Genomic DNA, 24,108 nt, shown 5'->3' with positions numbered 1-24,108 from the left:
CACATCCAAACAAGGAAAAGGAAGTAAGGCAATGACCACAGATTCTAAGTCTATGATCTCTAAGTTATATATAACTTTAGAGTATCCACTTAGTGACTATAGACCTATTATTAAGGATCTGTTTAGTTTCCACATAAGTTATAATATTACAAAATACTCCTATAGTATTTTTAAATGTTATGTTTGGTTCTTAGCAACTTTCTTGTATGGGAAGTTTTTAGGCTTGTTGCTCACTACGACCATGCCCCGGCATACAATAGTCACACCTCGGATAAATATAGTTGATCAGGTTATATTCATCCCAAGTCTGATTACATATCCCAAGGTCTACTCGTAGTGTCCAACTCCTCGTTTTACTTTTGTGTTTTTCTTAGACGTGACACTATACCAGTATGCATGTATGTACTTATACTTTTAACGAGAAACTATTTATTTCAAAAAAAAGTATAGTTATTTGAAACCGTTTAAAATCAGAGACTTTGGTCCCAATGCATTTATAGTTTGTATATCTTATGTGGTTCAATATACTTAGTTCACTATAAACAATGCTCTGATACCAATCTGTCACACCCCCAAACCAAGGATGGCGGAAACGTCCGGGGGTGGCGGACTTCATGTATAGTATCATAACAACATGTATAACAATGATCAAAGCAATACAACCAATCATAAATATAAAGGAAAAGAATTACATGGTTTCAAGTGTTACATATTTCAATGATTGATTACAACATGATATAAAAATAGTTGTTCAACGCCGTAACGTTCCATCCTCAAAAGCTTGTGATTACCTGGTTTCGTTGATTCCCTGAGAATACAAGTAGTTTTGAAAAAGTTTCAACAATTAAGTTGGTGAGTTCATAAGCTTTTTAGATGAAGAGTTTGGAAACCGATCTTTGTTATGAATTGTGTGATACCAAGAAAAATCCAATATTTTCCTTACAAAAGTGATGTGTTGTCTTTAGTTCCAAGACCGAAAGTGTACAGTACTATCCCTACTTATTGATATAAAAAGTGATTTTAAATCAACATAAAACCCTTTTTGATTTGAGAAAATCCCCGTAAACTTTATGTGTTGTTAACTCCCTATGTGAGTCGCTATAACCATACAATGACTAATGAACATGCCACGAATTTTCTCAGGCGTCGAAAAAGATAATGACACTTGTCACCCCAGACCTGCCGGTCTAGCTGTTGCATGCAGCTCAGGTGTGGTTTGTCAAACCCAATATAGATCTATACACAATTATCACGTTCTCCCTACAAGAGACTCTGGTTATAACTACCAGGAATTTTGACCCGTACTCTAGGAGTACTAAGAGGAATGTCTCACAATTTACGTTAACAAGTTTACGTGTGGTGTGTGTGAGTGTAAAACCTTTTTCTGTGGGAATAAAACCTTCCGAACTGTGTTTGTTGTGTTAATGGAATCATAAATTATACCTATTATAGCTTATCAAAACGTTTTGTAATGGTAGAAATCCTCTTTATATATATGATGTAAACCTTTATAATGAGGCAAAAGACATGTAATATAACCAACATGTATTTATATATGATAATACACACCTTGCTCGGCAAGTTACAAGGTGTAAATGAGTTACTGACAATTGTCTAGTTTTATCTTTTATGTTCCTGTTCTTGGAATAATTATAGAAAAATCATACGGAGTCGAAAACTGATTCCGTAAATTCTGAGGGTTTAGAAAATGTGTCTAGTTTGTTCATAACTTTTATTATGATTTTAGAAGTCCCTAACTTGTGTGAAGATGTTCATATTCACAGACTGGTCCGAATTCGTTGCTACAGTGATAGACAGTTTTGTAAAAATCGCCATAAATTGTAGAAAAATCGTATGGAGATGTGCAAGTAGTCATTTTAAAGGTATAGACCTGAACTATTTACACCTAATATAGTTTTGAAAACTAAAAAGTTTAAGATGTTCAAAACAGTCCGTGAATGGAGTTAAACTTTTCTGATGAAAGCTGATGGATGAGTTTAGTCGTGTTCTTGGTGTTTTAACTTGTATTCCCCCCCCCCCCCCTTAAAACTTAAGAAAAAAAACATGAAAAGAGAGGGGTATGAACTCACCTTGAGTGATATCTTAGGATGGATGATGGAGAAAAGGAGTTTCCAAGTCAAGAACACTTGGGAGATGCTTGAAGATTTGAAGGTTCTATGAACAAATATGATGATATTTGTGTAAGCAATCCATGATTTGGATGAAGGATTGTAGAATATTTAAGTGTAGGAGGAAGATACTTACCAAATATGAAGGAAAAACCCAAGATCAGCCTTTGAATCTTGAATTTTAGAGAGAGAAAGTGAGAGAGATGTGTTTGTTCTTCTTGAGAAAGAGTGTAATAAGTGGGAGGAGAGATAAAGATTTTTCCCATCTTTGAGTATTGAATCTAGCTGGAAAAGGGGTGGTGAAAGGACAAATAGTTGACTAGGTAGGGATGAATAGTGACCGAGGTGACCATAAAGTGGGTATGGGAGGTTGCTTGTGTCATAACTTAAAGGTAAAGTCAACACTCCACCCCTATATCTTACCAACTAGTTTTTATTCTTAGGCAATGATTTTCCTCAAAATATGATTAAAATATGAATATTTAGGGTCTCTTATGTTAAAATACGGGTTTGGGTGAAAATCTCGCGTTAAAATCACGAAAAACGGACTCAAAACGCTAAAAGGATGCAAAACCGGGAAGGTAGAAGCGAAACTGCGAGGTTAGGGTCGGAGGTTCGGTCCTATCCATTAGAACCGAAGGTAGGCTCGCTTGTCTGATGAGAACCGAGAGGAGGGTTCGGTCCCTGAGAACCGAGAGAAGCTGATTCGAGAAGTCTCGCATGCGAAGGTACTATGTGGGAAGGGAAGGCAGTCTCGGACCCGAAGGTGGAGTATCTCAGACCGAAGGCAGGAGGTTTCGGTTCTGAGAAGCTTCGGTTCAGAGGCTAAGTTCGATTCATAAGGGTAGCTTCGGTCCCTAAGAGAGGTTCGGCTCTTTAAGAGGGTCCGGCTCCTTAAGAGGGTTCGGCTCCTTAAGGCTGTTTTTCGCATAAACTTCCGTTTTCGAGTTGTTTTCGACTAAATTAAGGGTCGGGATGCCCCGAGTGATTATAAAAAGTTGAGAGAGATTTTGAGAGAGATTTGGGAGAGATTTGACATACTTGGAGAGATTTGACATAGTTGGAGAGATTTGGGAGAGATTTGACATACTTGGAGAGATTTCATATACTTGGAGAGATTTGGGAGAAATTTCACATACTTGGAGAGATTTCACATACTTGGAGAGATTTGGGAGAGATTTGACATACTTGGAGAGATTTCACATACTTGGAGAGATTTGGGAGAGATTTTACATATTTGGAGAGATTTCACATACTCGGAGAGATTTGGGAGAGATTTGACATACTTGGAGAGATTTTACATACTTGGAGAGATTTGGGAGACATTTCACATACTTGGAGAGATTTGGGAGAGATTTGACATACTTGGAGAGATTTGACATACTTGGAGAGATTTGGGATAGAGAGAGATAGAGCGAGAGAGATCGAGAGGGACTTTGTTTGTGGCCTTTGTGGGTATTTAACTTCGAAATGCAAGGTTTGTAAACCCCGTTTTGCCTCGTTATGAGCGTTATACGCCCTCGAAGGGTATGTATTAATGTTTTTATCGAGTAGTTCCATCTCTTACCCTAATTTGGGTGTAGATTTTCTGAACACGTGAACTTCTAAGCGATGCTTTGTATTAAGATGGTGCGTTGTACAATAGTAAACATAAGGTAAACCCTAATATACAAGGGTTAATTGAGTTGAACGGTTTGACTTGTTGACTTTATTTGACTTTGACTTGACCGAAAATTGACGGTTGTCACAATGACAGTCTAGCCTCATTACCTACTTCCAATGTATGATCGACTGCGGATGGTTTAAATAATCTTATTATTTGGGAAGTCAAAACATGCAAAGTGAAACACAAGAATAATACTAATCATATATGGCCCCCAAAACTTTTGAGTATAAATAAAACACCTTTTATTTAATCACCATATTGATTACACATTATTCTTTGTATATTGTTTTGATTTATCAACTAATACTTGAATTAAAACAATAGTTATCCCATGCTCCAAGCATGCACACTATGTTTACCTACGGTCCTTACTTTGTGAAATAGATCAATTGTAAACATTTCCAACGATACTCATTTTACAATTCCAAATCCTTATCGTAAGTGTAAGAATACCAAGTTCTTGCCACTTACTGTAATTTGCTAGATTCTAAACTTATATGCAGTGATCCTTTTGTAATGACTATGTACACAAGTCACAGAGACTTTGTCAATTACAAAACTTTCCATTGGATATTGTTACAAGACAATTCCATAGATCCGAAGTCTCATATTCAAAGCACATTCCTTTGAACATCCTTCTTGCATAAAAGTTTCTAACTTTCTCATAGACTCTTGATATCCAACTCCCATTATGGAAACATTTCCATATTTTCCATATGACAACTCATTGTTAATAGAATCCTGTTTATTCATAATAATGTCAATATGGTCCATCATTACTATACTTCCAACTATCCATAAGCAACCAATATTTTGTGAACCTTGGATTGTTCTTATCAGTTGTTTAATAACTTTAGTCATATCCAGTTCTAGTCCTTTTCCCCTCTTAACGCCCTAGGCATTTGGAAAATTAGAACACATGAATATTATAGCATATGCAATCGATCCTATACCCGAAGCATATGGGATACGATTCATAATGTCTTACATAAAGACATGATACTTGACCAGTCTTTTGCTATAATATTTCCATATATACAATTGCCAATGTTGAAGCACTTCAGCATGGTATTCATATAAATCCTTAACTAAATTTGATTAAAATCTCAATCTAAACTTTTAGAATTTAAATGAAGTATAAGTTCATATCCCTTAATTATAGAAAAACAACTTTTCAACCCTGCAAATTTGCGAATTGAAAACTTTGTTTTCTATAATTAATATTGCTAACTTACAAGACTCACCATAATAATTATGCTCCCACTAGAATAACAATTATTTTGTTACTTGCATAACATTTATGCTCCCACTAGCTGTGACATAAATCCAGAAATCGATTGGACTTCTAGAAATCAATACTTTATTGACTTTCTTACCAAAGTTTAGATTTCTGACACGAGATGCTTCGATAAGCCTTTATCTAAGCTCACACACCTTTTATTAGAAAGCTCATATTGTTGGATTAGGTGTCTAAGCTCATAACTATAATTGGTATGTACTTGAATTGATAGCAGCACAGTCCTTTTGGGTTGCCCTCAACCTAGCAACTGGACAAGGAAATTATGAAAGGAGAGATATTAATTTATAAGATTAATAAATTAATATATATAAATGATTTATTAATATGTTAAAAGATTAATATATTAATTAGAAATCATTATGTTTAATTAATAGTTAGCCAGAAATTAATCAGAATTAATTTTGGGGATAAAAGAATTAATTATAAAGTGGAGGGACTAGTTTGCAATTAACTAATAGTTGAGTGGAAGGATCCAGAACCCCCTTGGAAGGAGGTGGACGAAATTCATAGGGGAAACCCTAGAAATTTCGTCCAAGGGGTCCAGATAAGGCCCTTGGGTTTTGCTTAGGCCCTAAGCAAAGGATAACTAGGGTTTTCCCTAAACCCTAGATCCCTCAGCTATTTAAGGAGCCTCCTGGCTCACATTTGAGATGACTGATTTCTTTGGAAGAAACCCTAAGGCCGAAATTGCATACTCTCTCCATCCTCTCTCCTCCAAGTTTCCTTCTTGCTAGTTCTTGGGTGTGATTCCATTAGAGGCATTACATTTGTGGTGCTAAGCTTCCAAGAAGATCAAGATCAAGATCAAGAGGATTATCAATTGTTTGCTATAACAATTGAAAGGTATGTAACTCCTAAACCATAGTTTGTTAATTTCGAAATTAGCCTCTCTCCTCTAGGGTTCTTGTTTTTCAATTCAAAGTTATATGTTCAATAGTTAAAACATAGATCCAAAGTAGGTTGCATGTGAACTTAGGAATTGTTTTCTAGTTTATTTGTTTTACCTAAAACCCTTCAGTGGTATCAGAGCCATTGTTTGTTTTAAATTCAATTGCTATAATTGTTGAATTGCAAATTAGGGTTTATAGCTATTAAACCCTAAAGGCCAAATTTTCGAAATTAGGGTTTTGGATAAAAGGGTTTTCGAAAACCCTAGCCTCCAAAGAACCCTAATCGAAATTAGGGATAGGGTTTTGAAAACCCTAGCCTCCTCCCTTGTAAATTTCGAAATTGCTAGAAGTTTTAGGGTTTCTTGTTTTGGATAATTGTTACTTAATTAGATTAATTGGATAATTATCCTTACCCTATTTTTCGAAATTTAGAGGGATAAGGATTAGGATTAAATTAATTGATTAATTTAATTAGATAATCCTTACAAGATTTAATAATTTGATTAATAGTTAATTAAAAGATAAATATTAAATCTAGTTAATTGGTTTATTTAAATTTAAATTTAATAGTTTGAATTTCGAAATTTATATAAACCCTTGAAGTTTTAAAAGGTTTTAAAACACACCCTATATATGTATTATGATTAAAAGTTTAATATTATATATGTATAAGGATATGGTCAGTCAAATCGCTAGTATGCCTCATTCACGAAGCTAATCTATAAGGGGGGTATAAGGAAACTGCCTATAAAATGGTAGTTGAATGGGTGTCCACTCTCACCCACCGCTTCCTTGATTAGTGGAGGGTCGTTAGCAGAACGGATTTGATAGGACAACTACTTCTCATTAAAAGTATAATGACATTAAAGAAAGTACTAGAACATTATTTTTAAAATCCCAACTCTAGTTACTTTAGGAAAAATGTGAAAAGTATGCTAATCCATGAAATTGCACATTATGCTTTATTGGTCGTTAGTGGAGCGTGTGTGGTTAACCAGCACACTAAAGGGCACTAATAAAGAGTAGTAATGGGTATCTCATAATTGTCATTTTGATGGAGCGTGTGTGGTTTACCAGCACATCAATAGTTAATGATAAAGACAATGAGGTTACCAAGCACATTTGCATGGTTATTCACATCTTGTTTGTGATCCTCGGCATCCCAGTCACAAATAGAAGAGCATAATCTGAGATTAAAACATGCCATTGAATAGTTTCAATGTATCTCAAAAGAATTAGGAATTTCACTTCGTTTGTTTCGTCTAATGGTGGAATTGGTGAATCGTCATTCACCTACCTTTATGAAATTTACACTTGGATCTCGGCATCCCATTTCTAAGTTGTGAATCTTCATAGTTGGATCCTAACATTGATATTTTATCTTTGGGTTATCATATTGAGGTATCTTGAAATCTAGCTAAAACTTTCTTTCTTTTCAGATGTCTACTCCTAGAAACACTTCTGCTTCATCCTCCTCCAACTAGAACTTCTCTTTGCTCAATATCTGCTCCAAAATCGTTATGGATGGCTCAAACTATAACGATTGGATGCGCAACATCAAGATGGCTCTTCGTTTTGAGAACAAAGAATATGTTCTTGAAAAGGAGCTCAAAAAGCTTGATGAGTCGGAAGCTACTCCTGAAGATCTTGCTGCCTACAAGAAACATTACGATGATGCTACCAAAGTGGCGTGCATCATGGTGGCAACCATGTCCCCAGAACTGCAGAGGTACTATGAGGACTACTGGCCTTTTGAGATGAACAAGGACCTTATGGAAAAGTACCATAAGCGAGCTCGTCAAGAAAAGTTTGAAGTAGTCAAGTCACTCATGGCTTGCAAGATGAAAGAAGGGGAATCGGTTGTGTCACATGTGCAAAGAATGCAACGCTACATAGAGCGTTTGGTCAAGCTCAACATTCACTTTGATGAGGAATTGGCCATTGACATGGTCTTGAACTCACTCTCTGATTGTGATGGTCACTTTATTCTAACTTACCATTTGAACAATACTGAGCAGACCTTGGCCCAATTGCACAACTTGTTGCAGACAGCTGAGGCAGGAATGAAGGGTAAAAGTATACCCTCCACGCCTACAAGTGCCCCTGTGTTGGCTATTGGACAGGGAAAGGGGAAAAAGAGGAAAGGTCCTCCCAAGCAAAACTGGAAGAGCAAGGCTCAAGCTGGGTCGTCTAGTAATGGCCCAAAGGCTAAGCCCAATGGTTCCACTCACCATGTTTCTGATCCAAAAGAGGCCGTTTGCTTTTACTGCAATCAAAAGGGGCATTGGAAGAGATCTTGCCCACAATATCTGCAAGATATCAAGGATGGCAAAGTAAAGACATCTTCGGCAGGTATTTAAACTATTTCTGCTAATAACTCGTTATCTTCTCGTTCATGGGTCCTTGATACAGGATGTGGTTTTCATATCTGTTCTGATTTGCAGGGACTAAAGGAAAGTGAGGAGATAGAGCGAGGAAGGATAAACTTGATCATGAGAAATAGAAAGTCTTCACCAGTGACCAAGATCGGAGTTTATCAGCTTCTGCTTAGCAATGGTGTTAGATTAGATTTAATAAATTGTTGCTATTCGTCTGAGATGACGAGAAACATTATTTCATTTCATGCATTGTTCAGACAAGGTTTCAAATATTCTTTTAATGATTTGAATGGTTCAATTTCTGTTTATAAGAATGATGTTTTTATATTTGAAGCTTTACCTTGTGATGGTGTGTATGAAACAGTGACTTGTGTTGATAGCTTAGGAAATAGTGTACTTAATATTGACTTGTCTAATAGTGTAGACAAGGCATGCTTGTGGCATTGTCGTCTTGGACACATTAATAAGAAACGCATAGCCCAACTCCAAAAGGATGGAGTGTTGGAATCATTTGACCTAAAATCAGATGATATATGTGAATCTTGTCTTTTGGGAAAGATGACAAAATCACCATTCGCAGGGTCTTGTGAAAGAGGTGAAGGTCTGTTGGATCTCATACACACAGATGTGTGTGGGCCCTTCAGATCAACTACAAGAGATGCTAATCGATTCTATGTGACTTTCACTGACGATTATAGCAGATATGGATATATCTACTTGATCAAGCATAAGTCAGAAACTTTTGAAAAGTTCAAAGAGTTTAAGCATGAAGTCGAAAATCAATTGGGTAGAAAGATAAAGATACTTAGATCCGATAGAGGCGGGGAGTATCTTAGTATCGAGTTTAACGACTATCTGAAAGAATGTGGGATAGTCTCACAATTGACTCCTCCTAGGACACCACAGTTAAATGGTGTAGCTAAGAGGCGTAATCGAACCTTGTTAGACATGGTTCGTTCTATGATGAGTCGGGCTTCGCTTCCCATTCACTTCTGGGGGTATGCCTTAGAGACAGCCGCCCACATCCTCAATCTTGTCCCTACAAAGAAGGTTGCCAAAACACCTCACGAAATGTGGACATGGAAAGTTCCCTCGTTAGCACATATTAAAGTCTGGGGTTATGAAGCTTTCGTAAGACGAGAGACTCACGACAAGCTAGCAGCTAGAAGTGAGAAATGTGTTTTCATTGGTTACCCAAAGCAGTCTTTTGGATATTTGTTCTACAGGCCTAGTGAGAACGTGGTCTTTGTAGCACGAAGAGGAGTCTTTCTTGAAAGAGAGCTCATATTCAAAGAGGACAGTGGGAGCACTATTGACCTTGAAGAAATTCAAGAGTCAGCCAATGAAGGAACCTTAGATGACACTAGCACTCAACCAGAGGAAACAATTCCTGTTGAACCAATCGATAACTCATTACCTCTTAGAAGATCCACTAGGGTGAGTGTGCCACCTGAGTTGTATGGTTTTCATATTACTTCAGATGGTGACACATTCATAAGTGACAGAACACTGGTAAACTTAGATGAACCAGTCACTTATAAGGAAGCAATGGCAGGCCCAAAGGCTTCCAAGTGGAAAGAGGCAATGGATAGCGAGATTAAGTCCATGTATGACAACCAAGTTTGGAATTTGGTTGATAGTGCACCAGGTCGTAAGACAGTTGGGTGCAAATGGATCTCCAAGAAGAAGACAGACATGGATGGAAATGTGCACACATTCAAGGCTCGACTGGTTGCAAAAGGCTTCACTCAAACCCCAGGGGTTGACTATGATGAGACCTTCTCGCCAGTGGCTAAGATTAAATCTATTAGGATATTACTCACCATAGCTGCCTTTCATGACTATGAAATCTGGCAGATGGATGTCAAGACTGCTTTCCTTAACGGGAAGTTGGCTGAGGATGTTTACATGAATCAGCCAGAGGGTTTTGTTGATGCAAAGTTTCCCAATAGAGTGTGCAAGCTTGAGAAATCCATTTATGGATTGAAACAAGCATCTCGCAGCTGGAATCTTTGATTCCATGAGAAAGTCAAAGAGTTTGGTTTCTCTAGAAGTGAAGATTAGTTTTGTGTGTATATCAAGGCTAGTGGGAGTATAGTAACTTTTCTGGTGTTATATGTCGATGACATATTACTCATTGGTAACGACGTTCCAACCTTGAGAGATGTTAAGTCTTGGCTTGGGAAGTGTTTTGCCATGAAAGACCTTGGAGAAGCTGCCTATATTCTTGGGATTAGAATATTGAGAGATAGAAAGAAGAGACTAATTGGACTTAGTCAGAGCACATACTTGGATAAGGTACTAAAGAGGTTTAGTATGGAAAATTCCAAGAAGGGAGAGCTACCTATCCAGAGCAATACCAAATTGAGTACGACTCAATGCCCGAGTACAGATGAGGAAATAGATGACATGAGTCGTGTACCTTATGCTTCCGCTGTCGGATCGATCATGTACGCTATGACATGTACTCGCCCTGATGTGGCTTTTGCTTTGAGCATGGTCAGTCGCTATCAGGGAAACCCAGGTAGAGCTCATTGGATAGCAGTAAAGAATATACTAAAGTATTTGCGAAGGACAAAGGACTGGGTCCTTGTGCTTGGTGGCAATGATACTTTGAGAGTAGATGGTTACAGTGATGCCAGCTTTCAGACGGATAGAGATAACTTCCGTTCTCAATCAGGCTGGGTATTTTTACTGAATGGAGGATCAGTTACTTGGAAAAGTTCCAAGCAAGATACGGTGGCTGATTCTACTTGTGAATCAGAGTACATAGCAGCGAGTGAAGCGTCGAAAGAAGCAGCTTGGTTGAGGAACTTCATCGGAGATCTCGGAGTTGTTCCAACCATCCAGGAGCCTATGGAACTGTTCTGCGATAATGAAGGAGCGGTTGCCTTGACAAAGGAACCGAGAGATCATGGTAAGACCAGACATATCGACAGAAAGTACCATTTCATCAGACATAGAGTAGAAGAAGGCCATCTTATAGTAAAGAGGGTGTCATCTGAAGATAACCCAGCAGATCCTCTCACAAAGGGTCTGAGTAGGGCTAAGCATATTCAGCATGCTCGGAGCATAGAACTGAAAGATGATATTAGTTTTAGTAGTTAGATTAGTTTTGTTCTGAAACTTGTAACAAAGTAAATGTAATTGACTTTTGGTGATTAAATAATAAAGTATTGTTTATAAGTTTGGTTACTGCCTTCTGTCAATTGTTTATTATTGTGTTTCATTTTTGCATGTTTTACTTCCCGAATAATAAGATTATTCAAACTCCACAGTCGCTCGTACTTTTGGAAGTAAGTAGTGAATCAAGACTGTCATGAACTGGATTGTAGATTGTCTAAAGGATAGACATGGCAATAGAATTGCTACAACATTCATGAGTACTCAGAAATTGAGATTTGAGTATTGGATAAACCCTCGCTCAGAGTATCACTTCATGGAATTCATCACGAGTAATACTGAGACGATAATATCTTATAATTTTGAAACGAAGATATATGAGTTGTGATTTACAAGTCGGTCATGCATTGGTGATACGAAAACGCATCAGTAACTTGGTGTTATAAAATGTATTGTCATGTATAATTTGATGAGTAAAAGATACAAGCATATGAGTCAACGTTTATTCGTTCCTTTTGCCCTAACCGGAAAAGCGATATCTGTGGGCCCCTCGATGATTTGGTGTTGACTTATGTGCTGGGCCCAGCCAGGACTAAATTGATGTGTTCAATTAGAAGTTCTACATCATCACAAATCAGGAATCGGGAAACATAGATTCTGGACAAAGAGATTGATTACATTCCATGTCTTTTGTCTAGGGATATCTAGCAGAACGAAGGATTATATGATCACTTATCTTAGGACACGTAGCTGACTGGGTCAGAGTTCGGCAGCAGCTTTTGGAAGCTACAATTTGCTGGTCAAATTTAGAAGGCATACTAGCAATTATAGTTACAGACTTATCCAAGTGGGAGACTGTTGGATTAGGTGTCTAAGCCCATAACTATAATTGGTATGTACTTGAATTGATAGCAGCACAGTCCTTTTGGGTTGCCCTCAACCTAGCAACTGGACAAGGAAATTATGAAAGGAGAGATATTAATTTATAAGATTAATAAATTAATATATATAAATGATTTATTAATATGTTAAAAGATTAATATATTAATTAGAAATCATTATGTTTAATTAATAGTTAGCCAGAAATTAATCAGAATTAATTTTGGGGTTAAAAGAATTAATTATAAAGTGGAGGGACTAGTTTGCAATTAACTAATAGTTGAGTGGAAGGATCCAGAACCCCCTTGGAAGGAGGTGGACGAAATTCATAGGGGAAACCCTAGAAATTTCGTCCAAGGGGTCCAGATAAGGCCCTTGGGTTTTGCTTAGGCCCTAAGCAAAGGATAACTAGGGTTTTCCCTAAACCCTAGATCCCTCAGCTATTTAAGGAGCCTCCTGGCTCACATTTGAGATGACTGATTTCTTTGGAAGAAACCCTAAGGCCGAAATTGCATACTCTCTCCATCCTCTCTCCTCCAAGTTTCCTTCTTGCTAGTTCTTGGGTGTGATTCCATTAGAGGCATTACATTTGTGGTGCTAAGCTTCCAAGAAGATCAAGATCAAGATCAAGAGGATTAGCAATTGTTTGCTATAACAATTGAAAGGTATGTAACTCCTAAACCCTAGTTTGTTAATTTCGAAATTAGCCTCTCTCCTTTAGGGTTCTTGTTTTGCAATTCAAAGTTATATGTTCAATAGTTAAAACATAGATCCAAAGTAGGTTGCATGTGAACTTAGGAATTGTTTTCTAGTTTATTTGTTTTACCTAAAACCCTTCACATATGTGTGTCTAAACAATTTTAGAACTTACAGCAATAAGTCTCAAATGTTTAGACCTTTTTCCATTTGTCACAATTCGAACTATGAAGAGGGATGTCGTAGTCATAATCGAATTTGAGAACGCAAATATCACAATTGCTAACTCTTTAAAATCTACTTAGTGAAAGCGTTTCCTCACAATCATTTTCATGAACTGGAGAGAAACCTTTGTCACTCAGATTTTATGGTGTATGTGTTCCTATCCATGTGAATTTGTCATAAACATAATCACAAGACAGGGTTAGTGACAAATCCAAACTCATATGGACCGAACATGTTCAATCTTAATTTCTTGCCACCTGACATCTCAAGGGCCTACCATTGCTTCCAAGTTGTCATGCCAACAATTGAGAACTCATAGAACTCACATGAATAGTCAACTTCAACTGGAATGGGCACGGAAACAAGAATATGTCAACACGATAGGTTACAAACCTCAAGTCATGTGCTAGTGATTAACAATGGGTTTACTCTTGATTAGTTCTCGATACTTTTCAAGATCTTTAAGACTCCCACTGACCTCTTGACATATAAGATTCTCTTTGTCAAGAAACATTAGAGTTAGTGTGATTTCTTATCAAGACAAACACTTTTGACAATCGGTCTTAGTTGATCTTTGTTTTATCCAAAACATTACAACTTACCAATTTCAAATGTACAAGAGTAGAAAACATTTTACTTTACATTTGCTGATATGTCACTCAATATACAATCTTGGAGTATGACTCTAAGATTTGATTTTGGAACGAAGTATGATTCATCTTAATTGATTTAACCTTTTCAACAATTCCTGATTCCTCTTCTTAGCCAAACAAATGCACTAAGGTGTCCTTAGATGATCAAATTTTGATATGTTTTTTCATAATCATTAAGATGATCGTAAAACACAATACTCAAGTACTCTCCCATCTTTTCAGATTGGAGAAACTTTCATCTTTCTGCCGACTTTGATTCTTCTTATTCGTTCTGCTATACATTTGAGACTTTTCAATGACTCAGAATTATACTTAATCTTGTAAGCATAACCATATCTACTAACTTTAGTAAACCATAACGAATAGTCTTATCGTTCTTTATGGTGGACCTGACCAGCGCACAACCAAGTGTACCCGATCCCCTGGTCCTTCACTTAACTCACGTCTATATGTGAACAAGGAATTAGTCCTAATTTCCCAAAGATGAAGGTTCTCATCCATCATACAATACAAGTTGCATGATCCCAAGTTTCTGTCCAATTGAAACTTGGGTGATGAGAATCTTTCATTATTTGGTAAATTTAGACACTACCACAAACGAAAGAATCAAATCCATATTGCTAAAAATACAAACATCAATTTTCACATATGCCATTGCAAGGAAATATAAAATAAGATAAAATCTTTTTCTTTATTTATATAATTGCGGAAAAACTTTTCCTTACAATGCGATTACAGATGAAAACTATGTTATTACAAATTTCTAAGCAATCTATCATAACTCTTAAGCAGCAGCTCAAAAAGCCGATCATTGAACCATGCGATCGAAATCCATCTCTTCGCGATCAGACTCTGCATGCCTTTCCTTTAAGCTTCCTTTGATCCTACAAAACATCAAAATGTAATTTTACCACATCATGTATTAAGAATCTACAAACATGAACTTAATAGAGTTAGATAGTGGACTTAACTGAAGTAGAACCATACAATTTGATTAAAATTCTCAGGTAGTCAGGGCAGCGTCGCTTCCAATGTCCCTTTTCTTGGCAATAGAAACAAACAGACTCTTCTGGAATGGTACACGGGACAATATCAGACTTAGCCTTTCCCTTTCCCTTGGGAAGAGAAACCTTTTCTGGACTTCCAAATTTTCCATTGTCAATGTCCATGGAAGTTTGGGAAGTAGATCTTCTAATCAAATTTGCTTTACCAGTACGCCAAATCATTGCAGACTCAGCAGTAATAATCAAATAGGTAAGATCAATAAGGGTCACGTCGCAGTCTGTCATATAGTAGTCTTTAACAAACTGACTATACGACTCGGGAAGTGACTGAAGAACCAAGTCAACGACCAACTTCCTTGAGACATCGACTCCTAATGTTGTGTGTGGAATGCACGAGTTTTAGTCCTACTTTTTAATATAAATTAGACACACAAAAGGCAGTGTACTTGTCGATTGGTGGTATTGTTTAGCAAGCACGGTATCGAACACAGGGAACGAAAATTAAGCTAATTACTAATATTATCTAAAAAAACAAGCAACAAAAGAAAGGGTTTTCTCTAGTTTTGCAAGACTAGAAACTTAAGTACTTAACTAATACTCAACTAAGCAACTAACAGCTAATTAAATGAAAATTAACTAAATTCAATAATGGAAAAGACTTCTATTTAGGTTTTGAATAATTTATTCCTATGGTTGATTTTATGACAAGTGCAATGGATTAATTAGCATTGGCTACCGATTAGTGTGATTAGGTTCACGTTCGCTATTACTAATCCTTAGAAAACAAATCAATTTAAGCAGTGATCAAGTGATTAAACTAATAGATTTTCTAGTTTATTGATTCGGGTTAAGTAAGACTTGTAGTAGCTAAGCAAATTGCTAATTCAATTAACCTCTTATTGATGGTTCGTCACACAAGCTCACACATTAATTTACCTATTTTCTAATTAACCCTAGTTTCACGTTCGCTATTCCTAGGCATATAACACTGTTTTCACACCAATCATATGAGATTAGCAATTAAGAGATGTTCATGCAACTTAATATGCTGGTTAATTAACAGAAAATATTTGTAATTAACACATAAGGTTCTTTAACAAGCTTAACAAAACAAAATTACCAATTTAAATTAATCAAATCATAAAATCAAACCATATTCATAAATTCATCTATCCTAAACAGAAGTTATGAGTTTTTAGCTCATAATTAAAGCAGAAAACAACTCAAAAAAGAAATCAATTGATGCAAACATAGTTTAAACAAAAGATTAAGTGAAGAGTACACTTGAATTGCCTTGATCTCCCCAAAATCGAATGCTTAGAATTGATCTTCAAGTTCCAGAGCTCCTGCAGCAACTTGAATCGCAAATTAACCTTCAAGGGTTCCAGAGAGAAGTTCCAAATTCGTGAATTAAATCCGTTTATATAGTTTCTGAAAACAGGGGCTACTCGTCGAGCCCATAGACCGACTCGGCGAGTCCCATACTTAAAATCCATATGCGTCAAGGAATCTTATTTGTTCGCGAATCTTCGAACCTACTCGGCGAGTAGGCACCCAACTTGCCGAGTTCTTCAGGGTTTTTTCTTTCTTTCTTCTTTCTTCGATTCCTGAGCTTCCTATCGCTTTTCTGCTTCCTTTTTCTTCCGAGCTCATTTATTTAGGCTACAAATACATTTTAAACATATTTAAGTACCTTTTGTTCATAATTTGCAATAAAATAGCCAAAAAGTATTAAGATTTAACACAAAATATATGACTAATTACACACATATCAAAATACCCCATACTTGACTTTTGCTTGCCCCCAAGCAAAACTGAATTTTAACATACTAACATCACATAAAATAATTCCAATAAAACCCAGCCATTATGCCAAGACCGCAACACATGTATTTGTGTCTAAATTTTTTCCTAAGGACCCCCCTAATTCTAAATACTCCTAATCCTCATAAACACTCACCCACTTCTTTTGAACAACACTCATTTTATGCATCCCTCCGAATCCGTCCGCAGAAAACTTCCTAACCTCATGGTATTTTTGGTCAAGCAACCCAAGCATACATAATCTAGAAAATTACAACTTTTTGATACCATTATAGAGCTTATTTGGAATTCTTCACTTCTTCGATATTTGATCTTTGATTTCTTTGAATTCACCACCTTGTTGTTTGATTTTTGGTATCTTCAACTTTTTGAATTTCTTCAGAACTTTGATCTTTTGATCTTCACTTTGATTGCTCCAAAATTCTTACAACTTTTCTTGTAATTCTCTCTCTTTTTTTTCACGTAACTCACTTTTTTTTCACTCAAAACCTACATGCTTAAGCAAGGGCACTCAGATTCAACCTTTATTGGTTAAAGTATTTGTTTTCCTGGATACATTTCAAGTACGCGATGCTAAACATATTACGTCCCTCAAACTAAGCGAGGTTGTGTTTTTGTTCCATGATTTCACTAGAATAAAGAGGGCCACAAATGCATTATAACGTATATAGGCTCAACTAAACATTTGGGTCTTCAAAGAATCATCAAACATAATACTAGCATGATTCCTAATTGCTTTTACCATGGTTTTCTAAATTAGCCCTAGCAATTTTTATGCAAAAATTTCAAAATTTAACTAAAATTTTCAAGATTTTTGAAATTTAACTAAAATTCAACTAATGTAACCAACCCCCTACCCCACACTTAATTTATGCAATGTCCCCATTGCATATTATGCATGATAAAGAACAATAAAATAAAGAGAGAATTGGAACAAACTCCCCTGGGGTAGTAGTGCGAAGTTGATATTTTGTCTTTAAGCTCCATCTTCAATTGACTTTAGACATGGGAATAGCTCATCCATGTCTTGGGTGTCAAAATATCGTGTGGTACAGCTCCAATTATAAGGGAAAAACTCTTGGAAATACTCGGAAAATGATCCCCAAAGAAAAGAACCAATGCCCGTATCAAATGTGGTCAAATTGTGAACTTGAAAATAGAATTAACGAGTGACTCGTCGAGTAGATATGCTAACTCGCCGAGTTGTAGCATGACTAGCAGAAAAGTCGCGAAATTTCACATGGACTCGTCGAGTCCATAAGATGCACTCAACGAGTAGACTGCTGTGTGGAAAAACATTTGTATTCTGCCCAGGTCCGTTTCTAATGTATGGGGGTAATATAAACTAATGTTTTCCTTCATTTTTCTTCAGTAAATAAATACTCTATAACCCTCTTCATTACCGGACTCAACCTTGGACTCGAAAACTTCTATTTTTTCGTCTAGACTCGACCCTTCACGCTATATTCTCTTACGCTCTATATTATTTCACTTCACTCTTTTATCCAAATTCAGAAAATACCAAAGGCAAACATACATAATAAAAAGGAAAAACAACCAATCCTAAAAATTACTAAATGTTCAAAACAGCCCAAAACAAATAAAACAAACCAAACAAAATGAAAAGTTTCTTAAAAGCAACCACTCAATCAAATAAAATTAAAAGGATAAATCAATCTTCATATCCCTCCTCATCATCACCACCAGCGCTTCCTCCGGCTCCGCTCTATCTTTGGCTCACTCTCTCGTCCCAACTCCGCACATATGGCTACTCGGGCCCGGGTCTTGGTGCAAGATGCAATTGGTCAAACAAATGAACAAATGAACCATGCTGATAGGTCATGCTCCGACCAAGATCATCTTGGTACCTCATCAATTCCACGTTGTACCAGTCCATTGGTAGTTCATCATCCACCGGAATTACCGGTGGATCTTCTCGGACCGACTCATGCCTTGGTCGGACCCGCCGACCCGGTTCCTCGGGCGCCAATACTGCATCATCATTAGGGATGGCAATGTGGCCACCACCATAATCCTCTATGATCCTCGCCCTCCTATACAACGTGATACTAAAAGGAGGTGTGGGTAACATCGTCAAATAGTTACCGGCCCCTTGCTCCAATTTACCAAATGTCCTCGCCAATCGAGTTACAAACATCCCACTATTGATCTTAGAAGTGATCCTTTCCTTGACCGCCCCTTCCCCCAAGTATCTAGCCAAGCAATAAGGAAGGTTGCAAATTATGTCGGGAGTGATAATACTCCACAAATAGAAGATGTCGAGGGTCGGAACCTTGTCATCATCCTTACGCATGTTGATGGTGCTTGCGACAAGGCGGTGGATCAAACGGTGGATGGGAGAATGGATACTCCCTTCTTGAGCGGAAGATGGTATATAAACCCAGTTAGCAATATTGTTCCACCAAGTAGAAGCAACCACTCCCTTGGGTAGATCTCTATGGCAGTTCTCCAAAAATACCCCGAAAGCTTCAGACATAACCACGGATTTGTAATAAACTCCTAGCCTCCAACCAAGCTCGGCTATGCTACATTGGCGAATTTCCCCGCCAAGACAGAAAGTAAGGACACCGGGATTGTAGTACTCGCTACCACCTCGGAAGGAGACGGTTGAGAAAAATTCCCAGCACAACTCTTTGTATACTGGTTCCTGGATTCTGAAAATTTGGCTCCACCCATCACATGTAACCGTCACCCCATTATGCATAAAGGTCTTGACCAAGTACGGGGTCAATTCCTCCTCCAATCCTGCCTGCCCATTCCAATGCCAATCAATCTTATTTGGCACATAGATCTCTTTCCTCATCAATATCTCCAATTTCTTCTTGGCTCGGACTAGTGATGATTTGGATGTGATTTGAGGAAAACTTAACCACGGGATATCCCCATGTCCACTTCCACGAGAGCTTTGGCCCGTCCTTGACATTTTTTTGCAAAACAACACAAAACAAAACACACCAAGACACCACAGAACATTAAAATATAAGAAATCTGTGCAACTGCAACATGGACTCGTCGAGTCCAGGAACAGACTCGGCGAGTCGCATGAACTGTGCGAGTCAAAAATCTGAATCGGACCAAATCATCCATCCATATCCATAAATCGTTCCAGGGGTTTGTCTCGGTATATCTATTAAACAATAATTCACAAAAAATTTCATCTATAACAACCTAATTTAGCCAAAAATCAAAACCTTAGAATTGAAGTAAATTCCTAAATCCGATTTTTCCACAACTTCTCAAATCAAAACACTAAAGATCAAACCTTCAACAGGAATTAGACATAAAAATGTTACCTTTTGATGAGATTTTGAAAAGAATGCAAGAAATTAGAGATGAATGCTTGAGAGTGTCGTTTGCTCATCGAGTGCTATGGTGGCTGTGAATGAGACTCAAGTTTACTAATTAGGGTAAAAACACTAATTTCACAGAATAGTAAAAATAAATATATTTTTTTCCGATTTAATCGTGGACTCGCCGAGTAGGTATACCTACTCGCCGAGTAGATATGCGATTCTGCAAAAAAAAAGTCAGTATTTTTCAAATGGACTCGCCGAGTAAGAGCTCGGACTCGTCGAGTCTTAGAATCTGATTAAAAAAAATTGAAAATTTTGGAGTCCTTTAAATTTTATGCCACCATACCCCACACTCAAGCTTTGCTTGTCCTCAAGCAATCATTTTAAACAAAGAAGAAGATTGAGATTGACAAATCCTAAATCCAACGAAAAACGCAAAACAAAATGAAAAAGAAAAGTAAAAAGGAAGCAAACTCTAATATCGGGTTGCCTCCCGTAAGTGCTTCTTTTTTTTGAGGAGTCGTTAGCTAGACTCCTTCCTGCTCTACGTTTCATCATCATCCTCCATCGAGAATTCCTTCTTCACTTTTTTCACTTTCCAACTTCTTTTATAAGCCATCACTTCCTTAAGATAATTCTTCTTTATGTTTTCCCTTGCCTTCTTAGAGATGTTGGTATTGTACTTGCGTTTGGTACCTTTTTCTTTTATCACAATCTTTGTCTTCTCTTCTTCTTTTTGTTGTTGTTCCATCCTTCCTTCTTTACTTTCATCACCCTCAATTGTATCATCACTTGAGGTCTTTGACTCCAACTTACTTTCTCCATGTATTTGAGAATCTAATGGTTTAAAAGTAAGAACTTCAAAGGAAGTAAAAACTGAAGCGCGAGGTTTTGTTCTTTTAGTTAGCTTATCTCTTTTTACTTCTTGATTTATCAGGTGTAATCTAGTAGAAAAGCTATGTTCTTCAGTTTCCAAAACCTTAGCGTTCTTGTCATCCTCATTCTCATCAACTTGAATTTCTTCCTCATTTTTCAAATGTCCTCAACTCCTTCAAGTAACCTTTTCAATTCCCTTAAATCGCTTTGAGCATAAAACTCTTCATCTAAAGAATATTGCTTTGAATTATCTTCTTCCAAAAGTGCTAACTCTTTCTCTAGCAATTCATCACCTAATTCCATTGATGAAGTCTTATCTTCAATCGATTTTTCATGCTCCTTTTCTTGATTAGTAACAAAAGTAACCGAATCATTCCCCACCCTAAGTGTAAGTGTTGATTCCCGCATATCAACTATGGCACATGTTGTGTTCAAGAATGGTCTTCCAAGGATAATGGGAACTTTTGAGTCTTCTTCCATATCCAAAACTACGAAGTCACCAGGGAACACTAACTTAGTCATCTTTATTAGAAGGTCTTCACATACTCCTTTCGGATGGATCATCGTTTTATCAGCTAGATGGATGGTCATGTGGATAGGTTTAAGTTCTGGAAGGTTCAACTTTTTAAAGAAAGAGTAGGGTATAATATTGATACTAGCCCCTGAATCAGCTAATGCCTGAGTAGTAACCAAATTCCCAAATTGCCAGGGTATAGTGATGCTTCCCGGATCACCCATCTTTTCTGGTAGTTCATCCAACACTATTTCTGATACTTCTTCCATGTTCTTTCTATTTGTGAGGAGCTCTTTAAGTAAGGATGCATACTTTGGCGTGTGAAGGAGTGTTTCAACAAATGGGTTGTTCACTTGAAGTGCCCTTAGATGATCTATGATCTTCTTACACTCTTGAATCTGCGTATTCTGAATGGCTCGGCCTGGGAATGGTAATCGTGGCTGATATGGCTTTAAATAAGAAGTATTTTTGATGGCAGGCTACAGAGTCGTCGAGTCCATGTTATGTACTCGTCAAATCGATGTCACAGTTTGCAATTCTGGACTTGTTTCTTCATCTTCAAGCTCCACTTTTGCTTCCACTTCCTGGATTGGCTTCAAAGGAGAAAAACTATTTTCTGAGCTTGTTGTTATGACATTCACATGTGCTATTCTCGGGTTCTTTTCGGGATTACTTGGAAGTTCACCTGTCGCTCTTTGGTTGACTTGTTGTGCAAGTTGGCCTAATTGTTTCTCAATATTAAGAATGGAGGCTTGCTGGTTTCTCATTAACGCTTATTGCTCTTTCATCATGAGTTGTTGTTCTCTTATTGCAGCATCGGTTTCATTGTGTCGTTTCTAGGACGCAGCTGCAAGTCTTGTGAGCATATCTTCAAAGTCTAGCTTCTTCTCTTGCACTGGTTCCTCTTTTTGGAAGAAACCTCTTGTCTTCATTTTATATTTCTCCTCCTTAGCCTTTTTGTACTCATCATAAGATAGCCATTCTTTCTTTGGTTTTCGCCAATCTTCATTGTATTTATCGCCACTCGAGTAACATACTTGCGCTTTCCGGTTCCCATTCTCGTCAAGATCGCAATCCTTTGTAAGGTGAGGCCCGTTACAATTTTCACACCCCAATCTAATGGCATGGATGGATTGGTCCATATTAGTCATCCTTCGCTCCATATTCTCCAGTTTGGCCATCACAGCCACCATGCTATCATTCATAGAGTTCACCACCCCTCGAGTCGAGTCATGTCATTGGATTATGCTATTCTCTAGAGTGCTTAGAGAATTATTCAATGAGTCTTTTAACTTCAGCCAAAATTTTCTTCGTTAATGGGCCTTGAGAGTCAAGTAGTTGTCTAGTGGTGACATTTACTCCATCATAGAAGGTTGACACTTCTTGTTGCACATTGAGGTCATTTTGTGGGCAATTCCGTAGTAGACCTTTGTAGCGCTCCCATGCTTCGAATAAAGACTCTCCCGCTTGTTGCTCAAAATTGGCAATGGCCTTCTTGAGTTTAGCAATTTTAGATGGTGGTAAAAATTGTTCCAGAAACTCCTCACGCATCTTAGCCCATGTAGTAATCTCTCCTGGTGGTAGTGCTCTTAGCCAATCCTTTGCAGCCCCTTTAAAAGTAACAGGGAGCATCCTCAATAACACCGTCTCTCTAGGTACATTTGGAATGTTGAAGTAGTCGGCGATGTCGTTAACTTCATCAAAATGCTTGTATGCATCTTCATAATCCTTTTCGGTGAAAGGAATCTCCTTCAATGTAGTAAGGATGTGCCCCTTATGTTCAAACGTTGCAGTGGCGGGTATGGCGGGTTGCACAAGCCCTGGACCGGTGTCGTCTCGAATCCTCTTTTTGTATGCCTCCATTGAGAGGTCGGGAATGTCAGCCATGGTGTTGTCGGGTTCTTCTTCGTGATCACTCTCTTCAAAATCGGTCACACTTTCCTCCTTATCGGTCTCGTACATGGTGTCTTCTTTCGTGTTGTTGGATTCCCCCACTTTCTTTCCCTTCCAAAAACCGATCTAAGACTCTTAAAAGGCGACTTCTTTGGAGTATCTTCTTCGGTCTTGTCCTTGTTCTTGCGAAACGATGATTCCGAGTTTTCAAGTAGTGGAATCAAGGATGAATTTGATCCACAGGTCATAAACAATCTGCAAAAGACAGAAAAACACGCGTAAAAATAACCAAACAAACTGAAAAACGAAACTGGAAAATTGCCTTCGACTCGTCGAGTCGGTGCGAATGGACTCGGCGAGTTCAAGGGTAAATCAGAAAAAACTTAAAACGAAATTTCTGAAAGAAAAGAAACTAAAACTTAAATCTAATTAAACTTTTCCTAAAGCAGTTACTTTGTGCAAGAAAATCTTACACAAAGGATCGATAACACTAGCAATTAAAATTAATTTTAGAACCACTCCCTGGCAACGGCGCCAAAAACTTGTTGTGTTTGGAATGCACTAGTTTTAATCCTACTTTTTAATATAAATTAAACACACAAAAGGCAGTGTACCTGTTGATTGGTGGTATAGTTTAGCAAGGAGGGTATCGAACACAGGGAACGACAATTAAGCTAATTACTAATACTATCTAAAAAAACAAGCAATAAAAGAAAGGGTTTTCTCTAGTTTTGCAAGACTAGA

General features: G+C 37.5%; 1 non-coding gene across 1 annotated transcript; it reads left to right on the top strand.

The window, feature by feature from the left end:
• Positions 1–22,867: 22,867 nt before the first annotated feature.
• Positions 22,868–22,974, top strand: LOC145110305 (small nucleolar RNA R71). The gene has a single exon (XR_013709688.1). It is a non-coding gene; the product is annotated as a small nucleolar RNA R71 (small nucleolar RNA).
• Positions 22,975–24,108: the final 1,134 nt, after the last annotated feature.

This window comes from Lactuca virosa, chromosome 4, assembly GCF_052849685.1.
Source record: "Lactuca virosa cultivar CGN04683 chromosome 4, Lactuca_virosa_CGN04683_v6, whole genome shotgun sequence".
NCBI lineage: Eukaryota > Viridiplantae > Streptophyta > Magnoliopsida > Asterales > Asteraceae > Lactuca > Lactuca virosa.
This window is presented reverse-complemented; position numbering and strand designations above follow the sequence as displayed.